Source organism: Salvelinus namaycush, chromosome 39 (assembly GCF_016432855.1).
Source record: "Salvelinus namaycush isolate Seneca chromosome 39, SaNama_1.0, whole genome shotgun sequence".
In the NCBI taxonomy this organism is placed as follows: Eukaryota; Metazoa; Chordata; class Actinopteri; order Salmoniformes; family Salmonidae; genus Salvelinus; species Salvelinus namaycush.
The window spans coordinates 1,968,639-1,982,126 of NC_052345.1; positions in this window are offsets into that span (position 1 = coordinate 1,968,639).

The following is a 13,488-nucleotide window of genomic DNA, read 5'->3' on the forward strand; positions in this document are numbered from 1 at the left end:
CGCGGTCCGCGGGTTGCTGAATGTGTTCTGATGAGAGAGGGGAACGGTAATCATCATGTTGTGTCTGTGTGTTTGCTGAATGTTTCTGATGAGAGAGAGAGGAACGGTTAATCATCACTGTGTGTTAGTCTGTTGCTGAATGTGTTCTGATGAGAGAGAGGGAACGGTAATCATCACTGGTTGGTCTGGTTTGCTGAATGTGTCGTGAGAAGAGAGGAAACGGTAATCATCACTGTGTGGTCTGGGTTTGCTGAATGTGTTCTGATGAGAGAGAGAGGAACGGTATTAATCATCACTGTGTGGTCTGAGGTTTGCTGATGTGTTCTGATGAGAGAGAGAGGAACGGTAATCATCACTATGTGTGTATCATGCTGGTTTGCTGAATGTGTTCTGATGAGAGAGAGAGGAACGGTAAATCATCACTGTGTGTCTGGGTTTGCTGAATGGTGTCTGATGAGAGAGAGGAACGGTAATCAGCACTGTGTGTTATCTGGGTTTGCTGAATGTGTTCTGATGAGAGAGAGAGGAACGGTAATCATCACTGTGTGGTTGGGTTTGTCTGAATGTGTTTTGATGAGAGAGAGAGGGAACGGTAATCATCACTGTGTGTTATCTGGTTTGCTGAATGTGTTCTGATGAGAGAGAGAGGAACGGTAATCATCACTGTGTGTTACTGGGTTTGCTGAATGTGTTCTGATGAGAGAGAGAGGAACGGTAATCCATCACTGTGTGATCGGGTTTGCTGAATGTGTTCTGATGAGAGAGAGAGGAACGGTATCATCACTGTGTGTTATCTGGGTTTTGCTGAATGTGTTCTGATGAGAGAGAGAGGAACTAATCATCACTGTGTGTTATCTGGGTTTGCTGAATGTGTTCTGATGAGAGAGAGAGGGACGGTAATCATCACTGTGTGTTATCGGGTTTTGCTGAATGTGTTCTGATGAGAGAGAGAGGAAACGGTAATCATCACTGTGTGTTATCTGGTTTGCTGAATGTGTTCTGATGAGGAGAGAGAACGGTAATCATCACTGTGTGGATCTGGGTTTGCTGAATGTGTTTGATGAGAGAAGAGAGGAACGGTAATATCACTGTGTGGTCTGGGTTTGCTGAATGTGTTATGATGAGAGAGAGAGGAACGGTAATCATCACTGTGTGTATCTGGGTTTGCTGAATGTGTTCTGATGAGAGAGAGAGAACGGTATCATCACTGTGTGTTATCTGGTTTCTGAATGTGTTCTGATGAGAGAGAGGAACGGTAATCATCACTGTGTGTTATTCGGTTTGCTGAATGTGTTCTGATGAGAGAGAGAGGACGGTAATCATCACTGTGTGTTTCTGGGTTTGCTGAATGTGTTCATGATGAGAGAGAGAAGGAACGGTAATCATCACTGTGTGTTCTGGGTTTGCTGAATGTGTTCTGATGAGAGAGAGAGAACGGTAATCATCACTGTGTGGTCTGGGTTTGCTGAGTCCGTTTCTGACCTGAAGAGAGAGATGAACGGTAATCATCACTGTGGTTTGGGTTTGCTGAATGTTGTTCTGATGAGAGAGAGAGGAACGGTAATCATCACTGTGTGGTCTGGGTTTTGCTGAATGTGTTCTATGATGAGAGAGAGGCGGTAATCATCACTGTGTTGGTCTGGGTTGCTGAATGTGTTCTGATGAGAGAGAGAGGAACGGTAAATCATCACGTGTGTTATTGGGTTTTGCTGAACTGTGATGAGAGAGAGAAACGGTAATCATCACTGTGTGGTCTGGGTTTGCTGAATGTGTTCTGATTGAGAGAGAGCGAACGTGATCATCACTGTGTGTCGATGTTTGCTGAATGTTTTCTGATGAGAGAGAGAGGAACGGTAATCATCACTGTGTGTCTGGGTTTGCTGAATGGGTTCTGATGAGGAGAGAGGAACGGTAATCATCACTGTGTGGTATCTGGGTTTTGCTGAATGTGTTCTGATGAGAGGAGGAGAACGGTAAATCATCACTGTGTGGTTCTTGGTTTGTGAATGTGTTCTGATGAGAGAGAGAGGAACGGTAATCATCACTGTGTGCTGGGTTTGCTGAATGTGTTCTGATGAGAGAGAGAGGACGGTAATCATACGTGTGTGTCTGGGTTTGCTGAATGTGTTCTGATGAGAGAGAGAGGAACGGTAATCATTCACTGTGTGTTTACTGGGTTTGCTGAATGGGTTCGATGAGAGAGAGAGGAACGGTAATCATCACTGTGTGGTCTGGGTTTGGAATGTGTTCTGATGAGAGAGAGAGGAACGGTAATCATCACTGTGGGGTCTGGGTTTGCTGAAGTGTGTTCTGATGAGATGAGAAGAGGAACGGTAATCATCACTGTGTGTGTTGGGTGCTTGAATGTGTTCTGATGAGAGAGAGGAGGAACGGGTAATCATCACTGTGTGTGTCTGGGTTGTCGAATGTGGTTCTGATGAGAGAGAGAGAACGGTAATCATCACTGTGTGGTTCTGGGTTTCGCTGAATGTGTTCTGATGAGAGAGAGAGGAACGGTAATCATCACTGTGTGTATCTGGGTTCGCTGAAATGTTTCTGATGAGAGAGAGAGGAACGGTAATCATCACTGTGTGGTCTGGGTTTGCTGAATTGTGTCTGATGAGAGAGAGAGGAACGGTAATCATCACGTGTGTTTCTGGGTTTGCGTGATAATGGTTCTGATGAGAGAGAGAGGAACGGTAATCATCACTGTGTGATCTGGGTTGCTGAATGTGTTCTGATGAGAGAGAGAGGAACGGTAATATCACTGTGTGTTGGTCTGGGTTTGCTGAATGTGTTCCTGATGGAGAGAGAGAGGGAACGGTAATCATCACTGTGTGTTATCTGGGTTTGCTGAATTCGATGAAGAGGAACGGTAATCATCACTGTGTGGTCTGGGTTTGCTGAATGTGTTCTGATGAGAGAGAGAGGAACGGTAATCATCACTGTGTGGTCTGGGTTTGCTGAATGTGTTTTGATGCGAGAGAGAGAACGGTAATCATCACTGTGTGTATCTGGGTTGCTGAATGTGTTCTGATGAGAGAGAGAGGAACGTAACATCACTGTGTGGTCTGTGGTTTGCTGAATGTGTTCTGATGAGAGAGAGAGGACGGTAACATCACTGTGTGGTCTGGGTTTGCTGAATGTGTTCTGATGATGAGAGAGAGGAACGTTAATCATCACTGTGTGGTTCTGGGTTTGCTGAATGTGTTCTGATGAGAGAGAGAGGAACGGTAATCATCACTGTGTGTTATCTGTGGTTTTGCCTGAATGTGTTCTGATGAGAGAGAGAGGAACGGTAATCATCACTGTGTGTGTCTGGGTTGCTGAATGTGTTCTGATGAGAGAGAGGAACGGTAATCATCACTGTGTGGTCTTGGGTTTGCTGAATGTGTTCTGATGAGAGAGAGAGGAACGGGTCAATCATCACTGTGTGGTCTGGTTTGGCATGTGTTCTGATGAGAGAGAGAGGAACGGTAATCATCACGTGTGGTCTGGTTTGCTGAATGTGTTCTGATGAGAGAGAAGAGGAACGGTAATCATCACTGTGTGTTATCTGGTTTGCTGAATGTGTTCTGATGAGACGAGAGAGGAACGGTATATCGTGTATCACGTGCGCAATGTGGTCTGGGTTTGCTGAATGTGTTCTGATGAGAGAGAGAGGAACGGTAATCTCACTGTGTGGTTATCTGGGTTTGCTGAATGGTTCTGATGAGAGAGAGAGGAACCGGTAATCACACTGTGTGTGTTTTCTGGGTTGCTGAATGATGTTCTGATGAGAGAGAGAGGAACGGTAATCATCACTTGTGTGTTATCTGGGTTTTGCTGAATGTGTTCTGATGAGAGAGAGAGAACGGTAATCTCACTGTGTGGTCTGGGTTTGCTGAATGTGTTCTGATGAGAGAGAGAGGAAACGGTAATCATCACTGTGTGTTATCTGGTTGCTGAATGTGTTCTGATGAGAGAGAGAGGAACGGTAATCATCACTGTGTGTTATCTGGGTTTGCTGAATGTGTTCTGATGAGAGAGAGAGGAACGTGATAATCATCATGTGTGGTCTGGGTTTGCTGAATGTGTTCTGATGAGAGAGAGAGGAACGGTAATCATCACTGTGTGTATCTGGGTTTGCTGAATGTGTCTGATGAGAGAGAGAGGAAACGGTAATCATCACTGTGTGTTATCTGGGTTTGCTGAATGTGTTTCTGATGAGAGAGAGAGGAACGGTAATCATCACTGTGTGTTATCTGGGTTGCTGAATGTGTTCTGATGAGAGAGAGAGAAAGGAACGGTAATCATCACTGTGTGGTCTGGGTTTGCTGAATGTGTTCTGATGAGAGAGAGAGAACGGTAATCATCACTGTGTGGTCTGGGTTTGCTGAATGTGTTCTGATGAGAGAGAGAGTAACGGATATCATCACTGTGTGTTATCTGGGTTTGCTGAATGTGTTCTGATGAGAGAGAGAGGAACGTAATCATCACTGTGTGTATCTGGTTTGCTGAATGTGTTTCTGATGGAGAGAGAGGAACGGTAATCATCACTGTGTGGTCTGGGTTTGCTGGAATGTGTTCTGATGAGAGAGAGAGGAACGGTAATCATCACTGTGTGGTCTGGGTTGCTGAATGTGTTTCGGATGAGAGAGAGGAGGAACGGTAATCATCACTGTGTGTTATCTGGGTTTGCTGAATGTGGTTTGATGATGAGAGAGAGGAACGGTAATCATCCTGTGTGTTATCTGGGTTTGCTGAATGTGTTCTGATGAGAGAGAGAGGAACGTTATCATCACTGTGTGGTCTGGGTTTGTGAATGTGTTCTGATGAGAGAGAGAGGAACGGTAATCATCACTGTGTGTTATCTGGGTTGCTGAATGTGTTCTGATGAGAGAGAGAGGAACGGGTAATCATCACTGTGTGTTCTGGGTTTGCTGAATGTGTTCTGATGAGAGAGAGAGGAACGGTAATCATCACTGTGTGGTCTGGGTTTGACTGAATGTGTTTGATGAGAGAGAGAGGTAACGGTAATCATCACTGTGTGGTTCGGGTTTGCTGAATGTGTTTGATGAGAGAGACGAGAGGAACGGTAATCATCACTGTGTGTATTCTGGTTTGCGAATTGTTCTGATGAGAGAGAGAGGGAACGGTAATCATCACTGGTGTGGTCGGGGTTTGCTGAATGTGTCTGATGAGAGAAGAGAGGAACGGTAATCATACATGTGTGTTCTGGTTGCTGAATGTGTCTGATGAGAGAGAGAGGAACGGTAATCATCACTGTGTGTTATCTGGGTGGCTGAATGTGTTGTTGAGAGAGAGAGGAACGGTAATCATCACTGTGTGTTTTATCTGGGTTTGCTGAATGTGTTCTGATGAGAGAGAGAGGAACGGTAATCATCACTGTGTGGTCTGGGTTTGCTGAATGTGTTCTGATGAGAGAGAGAGGAACGGTAATCATCACTGTGTGGTCTGGGTTTGCTGAATGTGTTCTGATGAGAGAGAGAGGAACGGTAATCATCACTGTGTGGTCTGGGTTTGCTGAATGTGTTCTGATGAGAGAGAGAGGAACGGTAATCATCACTGTGTGTTATCTGGGTTTGCTGAATGTGTTCTGATGAGAGAGAGAGGAACGGTAATCATCACTGTGTGTTATCTGGGTTTCGCTGAATGTGTTCTGATGAGAGAGAGAGGAACGGTATCATCACTGTGTGGATCTGGGTTTGCTGAATGTGTTCTGATGAGAGAGAGAGGAACGGTAATCATCACTGTGTGGTCTGGGTTTGCTGAATGTGTTCTGATGAGAGAGAGAGGAACGGTAATCATCACTGTGTGGTCTGGGTTTGCTGAATGTGTTCTGATGAGAGAGAGAGGAACGGTAATCATCACTGTGTGGTTCTGGGTTTGCTGAATGTGTTCTGATGAGAGAGAGAGGAACGGTAATCATCACTGTGTGTTATCTGGGTTTGCTGAATGTGTTCTGATGAGAGAGAGAGGAACGGTAATCATCACTGTGTGATCTGGGTTTGCTGAATGTGTTCTGATGAGAGAGAGAGGAACGGTAATCATCACTGTGTGTTATCTGGGTTTGCTGAATGTGTTCTGATGAGAGAGAGAGGAACGGTAATCATCACTGTGTGTTCTGGGTTTGCTGAATGTGTTCTGATGAGAGAGAGAGGAACGGTAATCATCACTGTGTGGTCTGGGTTTGCTGAATGTGTTCTGATGAGAGAGAGAGGAACGGTAATCATCACTGTGTGGTCTGGGTTTGCTGAATGTGTTCTGATGAGAGAGAGAGGAACGGTAATCATCACTGTGTGGTCTGGGTTTGCTGAATGTGTTCTGATGAGAGAGAGAGGAACGGTAATCATCACTGTGTGTTCTGGGTTTGCTGAATGTGTTCTGATGAGAGAGAGAGGAACGGTAATCATCACTGTGTGGTCTGGGTTTGCTGAATGTGTTCTGATGAGAGAGAGAGGAACGGTAATCATCACTGTGTGGTCTGGGTTTGCTGAATGTGTTCTGATGAGAGAGAGAGGAACGGTAATCATCACTGTGTGTTATCTGGGTTTGCTGAATGTGTTCTGATGAGAGAGAGAGGAACGGTAATCATCACTGTGTGGTCTGGGTTTGCTGAATGTGTTCTGATGAGAGAGAGAGGAACGGTAATCATCACTGTGTGTATCTGGGTTTGCTGAATGTGTTCTGATGAGAGAGAGAGGAACGGTAATCATCACTGTGTGGTCTGGGTTTGCTGAATGTGTTCTGATGAGAGAGAGAGGAACGGTAATCATCACTGTGTGGTCTGGGTTTGCTGAATGTGTTCTGATGAGAGAGAGAGGAACGGTAATCATCACTGTGTGTTATCTGGGTTTGCTGAATGTGTTCTGATGAGAGAGAGAGGAACGGTAATCATCACTGTGTGTTATCTGGGTTTGCTGAATGTGTTCTGAGAGAGAGAGAGGAACGGTAATCATCACTGTGTGGTCTGGGTTTGCTGAATGTGTTCTGATGAGAGAGAGAGGAACGAGTAATCATCACTGTGTGGTCTGGGGTTTGCTGAATGTGTTCTGATGAGAGAGAGAGGAACGGTAATCATCACTGTGTGGTCTGGGTTTGCTGAATGTGTTCTGATGAGAGAGAGAGGAACGGTAATCATCACTGTGTGTATCTGGGTTTGCTGAATGTGTTCTGATGAGAGAGAGAGGAACGGTAATCATCACTGGTGTGGTCTGGGTTTGCTGAATGTGTTCTGATGAGAGAGAGAGGAACGGTAATCATCACTGTGTGGTATGGGGTTTGCTGAATGTGTTCTGATGAGAGAGAGAGGAACGGTAATCATCACTGTGTGGTCTGGGTTTGCTGAATGTGTTCTGATGAGAGAGAGAGGAACGGTAATCATCCACTGTGTGGTTATCTGGGTTTGCTGAATGTGTTCTGATGAGAGAGAGAGGAACGGTAATCATCACTGTGTGGTCTGGGTTTGCTGAATGTGTTCTGATGAGAGAGAGAGGAACGGTAATCATCACTGTGTGGTCTGGGTTTGCTGAATGTGTTCTGATGAGAGAGAGAGGAACGGTAATCATCACTGTGTGTTATCTGGGTTTGCTGAATGTGTTCTGATGAGAGAGAGAGGAACGGTAATCATCACTGTGTGTTATCTGGGTTTTGCTGAATGTGTTCTGATGAGAGAGAGAGGAACGGTAATCATCACTGTGTGGTATCGGGGTTTGCTGAATGTGTTCTGATGAGAGAGAGAGGAACGGTAATCATCACTGTGTGTCTGGGTTTGCTGAATGTGTTCTGATGAGAGAGAGAGGAACGGTAATCATCACTGTGTGTTATCTGGGTTTGCTGAATGTGTTCTGATGAGAGAGAGAGGAACGGTAATCATCACTGTGTGTTATCTGGGTTTGCTGAATGTGTTCTGATGAGAGAGAGAGGAACGGTATCATCACTGTGTGTTATCTGGGTTTGCTGAATGTGTTCTGATGAGAGAGAGAGGAACGGTAATCATCACTGTGTGTTATCTGGGTTTGCTGAATGTGTTCTGATGAGAGAGAGAGGAACGGTAATCATCACTGTGTGTTCTGGGTTTGCTGAATGTGTTCTGATGAGAGAAGAGGAACGGTAATCATCACTGTGTGTTATCTGGGTTTGCTGAATGTGTTCTGATGAGAGAGAGAGGAACGGTAATCATCACTGGTGGTCTGGGTTTGCTGATGTGTTCTGATGAGAGAGAGAGAACGGTGATCATCACTGTGTGGCTGGGTTTGCTGAATGTGTTCTGATGAGAGAGAGAGGAACGGTAATCATCACTGTGTGGTCTGGGTTTGCTGAATGTGTTCTGATGAGAGAGAGAGGAACGGTAATCATCACTGTGTGGTATCTGGGTTTGCTGAATGTGTTCTGATGAGAGAGAGAGGAACGGTAATCATCACTGTGTGGTATCTGGGTTTGCTGAATGTGTTCTGATGAGAGAGAGAGGAACGGTAATCATCACTGTGTGGTCTGGGTTGCTGAATGTGTTCTGATGAGAGAGAGAGGAACGGTAATCATCACTGTGTGGTCTGGGTTTGCTGAATGTGTTCTGATGAGAGAGAGAGGAACGGTAATCATCACTGTGTGGTCTGGGTTTGCTGAATGTGTTCTGATGAGAGAGAGAGGAACGGTAATCATCACTGTGTGTTATCTGGGTTTGCTGAATGTGTTCTGATGAGAGAGAGAGGAACGGTAATCATCACTGTGTGTTATCTGGGTTTGCTGAATGTGTTCTGATGAGAGAGAGAGGAACGGTAATCATCACTGTGTGGTCTGGGTTTGCTGAATGTGTTCTGATGAGAGAGAGAGGAACGGTAATCATCACTGTGTGTTATCTGGGTTTGCTGAATGTGTTCTGATGAGAGAGAGAGGAACGGTAATCATCACTGTGTGGTCTGGGTTTGCTGAATGTGTTCTGATGAGAGAGAGAGGAACGGTAATCATCACTGTGTGGTCTGGGTTTGCTGAATGTGTTCTGATGAGAGAGAGAGGAACGGTAATCATCACTGTGTGGTCTGGGTTTGCTGAATGTGTTCTGATGAGAGAGAGAGGAACGGTAATCATCACTGTGTGTTATCTGGGTTTGCTGAATGTGTTCTGATGAGAGAGAGAGGAACGGTAATCATCACTGTGTGTTATCTGGGTTTGCTGAATGTGTTCTGATGAGAGAGAGAGGAACGGTAATCATCACTGTGTGTTATCTGGGTTTGCTGAATGTGTTCTGATGAGAGAGAGAGGAACGGTAATCATCACTGTGTGGTCTGGGTTTGCTGAATGTGTTCTGATGAGAGAGAGAGGAACGGTAATCATCACTGTGTGTTATCTGGGTTTGCTGAATGTGTTCTGATGAGAGAGAGAGGAACGGTAATCATCACTGTGTGTTATCTGGGTTTGCTGAATGTGTTCTGATGAGAGAGAGAGGAACGGTAATCATCACTGTGTGTTATCTGGGTTTGCTGAATGTGTTCTGATGAGAGAGAGAGGAACGGTAATCATCACTGTGTGGTCTGGGTTTGCTGAATGTGTTCTGATGAGAGAGAGAGGAACGGTAATCATCACTGTGTGTTATCTGAGTTTGCTGAATGTGTTCTGATGAGAGAGAGAGGAACGGTAATCATCACTGTGTGTTATCTGGGTTTGCTGAATGTGTTCTGATGAGAGAGAGAGGAACGGTAATCATCACTGTGTGGTCTGGGTTTGCTGAATGTGTTCTGATGAGAGAGAGAGGAACGGTAATCATCACTGTGTGGTCTGGGTTTGCTGAATGTGTTCTGATGAGAGAGAGAGGAACGGTAATCATCACTGTGTGTTATCTGGGTTTGCTGAATGTGTTCTGATGAGAGAGAGAGAGGAACGGTAATCATCACTGTGTGTTATCTGGGTTTGCTGAATGTGTTCTGATGAGAGAGAGAGGAACGGTAATCATCACTGTGTGTTATCTGGGTTTGCTGAATGTGTTCTGATGAGAGAGAGAGGAACGGTAATCATCACTGTGTGGTCTGGGTTTGCTGAATGTGTTCTGATGAGAGAGAGAGGAACGGTAATCATCACTGTGTGGTCTGGGTTTGCTGAATGTGTTCTGATGAGAGAGAGAGGAACGGTAATCATCACTGTGTGTTCTGGGTTTGCTGAATGTGTTCTGATGAGAGAGAGAGGAACGGTAATCATCACTGTGTGTTCTGGGTTTGCTGAATGTGTTCTGATGAGAGAGAGAGGAACGGTAATCATCACTGTGTGTTATCTGGGTTTGCTGAATGTGTTCTGATGAGAGAGAGAGGAACGGTAATCATCACTGTGTGGTATCTGGGTTTGCTGAATGTGTTCTGATGAGAGAGAGAGGAACGGTAATCATCACTGTGTGTTATCTGGGTTTGCTGAATGTGTTCTGATGAGAGAGAGAGGAACGGTAATCATCACTGTGTGTTATCTGGGTTTGCTGAATGTGTTCTGATGAGAGAGAGAGGAACGGTAATCATCACTGTGTGGTCTGGGTTTGCTGAATGTGTTCTGATGAGAGAGAGAGGAACGGTAATCATCACTGTGTGTTATCTGGGTTTGCTGAATGTGTTCTGATGAGAGAGAGAGGAACGGTAATCATCACTGTGTGTTATCTGGGTTTGCTGAATGTGTTCTGATGAGAGAGAGAGGAACGGTAATCATCACTGTGTGGTCTGGGTTTGCTGAATGTGTTCTGATGAGAGAGAGAGGAACGGTAATCATCACTGTGTGTTCTCTGGGTTTGCTGAATGTGTTCTGATGAGAGAGAGAGGAACGGTAATCATCACTGTGTGTTATCTGGGTTTGCTGAATGTGTTCTGATGAGAGAGAGAGGAACGGTAATCATCACTGTGTGGTCTGGGTTTGCTGAATGTGTTCTGATGAGAGAGAGAGGAACGGTAATCATCACTGTGTGGTCTGGGTTTGCTGAATGTGTTCTGATGAGAGAGAGAGGAACGGTAATCATCACTGTGTGGTCTGGGTTTGCTGAATGTGTTCTGATGAGAGAGAGAGGAACGGTAATCATCACTGTGTGTTATCTGGGTTTGCTGAATGTGTTCTGATGAGAGAGAGAGGAACGGTAATCATCACTGTGTGGTCTGGGTTTGCTGAATGTGTTCTGATGAGAGAGAGAGGAACGGTAATCATCACTGTGTGGTCTGGGTTTGCTGAATGTGTTCTGATGAGAGAGAGAGGAACGGTAATCATCACTGTGTGGTCTGGGTTTGCTGAATGTGTTCTGATGAGAGAGAGAGGAACGGTAATCATCACTGTGTGTTATCTGGGTTTGCTGAATGTGTTCTGATGAGAGAGAGAGGAACGGTAATCATCACTGTGTGGTCTGGGTTTGCTGAATGTGTTCTGATGAGAGAGAGAGGAACGGTAATCATCACTGTGTGTTATCTGGGTTCGCTGAATGTGTTCTGATGAGAGAGAGAGGAACGGTAATCATCACTGTGTGGTCTGGGTTTGCTGAATGTGTTCTGATGAGAGAGAGAGGAACGGTAATCATCACTGTGTGGTCTGGGTTTGCTGAATGTGTTCTGATGAGAGAGAGAGGAACGGTAATCATCACTGTGTGTTATCTGGGTTTGCTGAATGTGTTCTGATGAGAGAGAGAGGAACGGTAATCATCACTGTGTGGTCTGGGTTTGCTGAATGTGTTCTGATGAGAGAGAGAGGAACGGTAATCATCACTGTGTGGTCTGGGTTTGCTGAATGTGTTCTGATGAGAGAGAGAGGAACGGTAATCATCACTGTGTGTTATCTGGGTTTGCTGAATGTGTTCTGATGAGAGAGAGAGGAACGGTAATCATCACTGTGTGTTATCTGGGTTTGCTGAATGTGTTCTGATGAGAGAGAGAGGAACGGTAATCATCACTGTGTGTTATCTGGGTTTGCTGAATGTGTTCTGATGAGAGAGAGAGGAACGGTAATCATCACTGTGTGGTCTGGGTTTGCTGAATGTGTTCTGATGAGAGAGAGAGGAACGGTAATCATCACTGTGTGGTCTGGGTTTGCTGAATGTGTTCTGATGAGAGAGAGAGGAACGGTAATCATCACTGTGTGGTCTGGGTTTGCTGAATGTGTTCTGATGAGAGACAGAGGAACGGTGATCATCACTGTGTGGTCTGGGTTTGCTGAATGTGTTCTGATGAGAGAGAGAGGAACGGTGATCATCACTGTGTGGTCTGGGTTTGCTGAATGTGTTCTGATGAGAGAGAGAGGAACGGTAATCATCACTGTGTGGTCTGGGTTTGCTGAATGTGTTCTGATGAGAGAGAGAGGAACGGTAATCATCACTGTGTGGTATCTGGGTTTGCTGAATGTGTTCTGATGAGAGAGAGATGAACGGTAATCATCACTGTGTGGTATCTGGGTTTGCTGAATGTGTTCTGATGAGAGAGAGAGGAACGGTAATCATCACTGTGTGGTATCTGGGTTTGCTGAATGTGTTCTGATGAGAGAGAGAGGAACGGTAATCATCACTGTGTGGTCTGGGTTTGCTGAATGTGTTCTGATGAGAGAGAGAGGAACGGTAATCATCACTGTGTGGTCTGGGTTTGCTGAATGTGTTCTGATGAGAGAGAGAGGAACGGTAATCATCACTGTGTGTTATCTGGGTTTGCTGAATGTGTTCTGATGAGAGAGAGAGGAACGGTAATCATCACTGTGTGGTCTGGGTTTGCTGAATGTGTTCTGATGAGAGAGAGAGGAACGGTAATCATCACTGTGTGTTATCTGGGTTTGCTGAATGTGTTCTGATGAGAGAGAGAGGAACGGTAATCATCACTGTGTGTTATCTGGGTTTGCTGAATGTGTTCTGATGAGAGAGAGAGGAACGGTAATCATCACTGTGTGTTATCTGGGTTTGCTGAATGTGTTCTGATGAGAGAGAGAGGAACGGTAATCATCACTGTGTGTTATCTGGGTTTGCTGAATGTGTTCTGATGAGAGAGAGAGGAACGGTAATCATCACTGTGTGGTCTGGGTTTGCTGAATGTGTTCTGATGAGAGAGAGAGGAACGGTAATCATCACTGTGTGTTATCTGGGTTTGCTGAATGTGTTCTGATGAGAGAGAGAGGAACGGTAATCATCACTGTGTGTTATCTGGGTTTGCTGAATGTGTTCTGATGAGAGAGAGAGGAACGGTAATCATCACTGTGTGGTCTGGGTTTGCTGAATGTGTTCTGATGAGAGAGAGAGGAACGGTAATCATCACTGTGTGTTATCTGGGTTCGCTGAATGTGTTCTGATGAGAGAGAGAGGAACGGTAATCATCACTGTGTGGTCTGGGTTTGCTGAATGTGTTCTGATGAGAGAGAGAGGAACGGTAATCATCACTGTGTGGTCTGGGTTTGCTGAATGTGTTCTGATGAGAGAGAGAGGAACGGTAATCATCACTGTGTGGTCTGGGTTTGCTGAATGTGTTCTGATGAGAGAGAGAGGAACGGTAATCATCA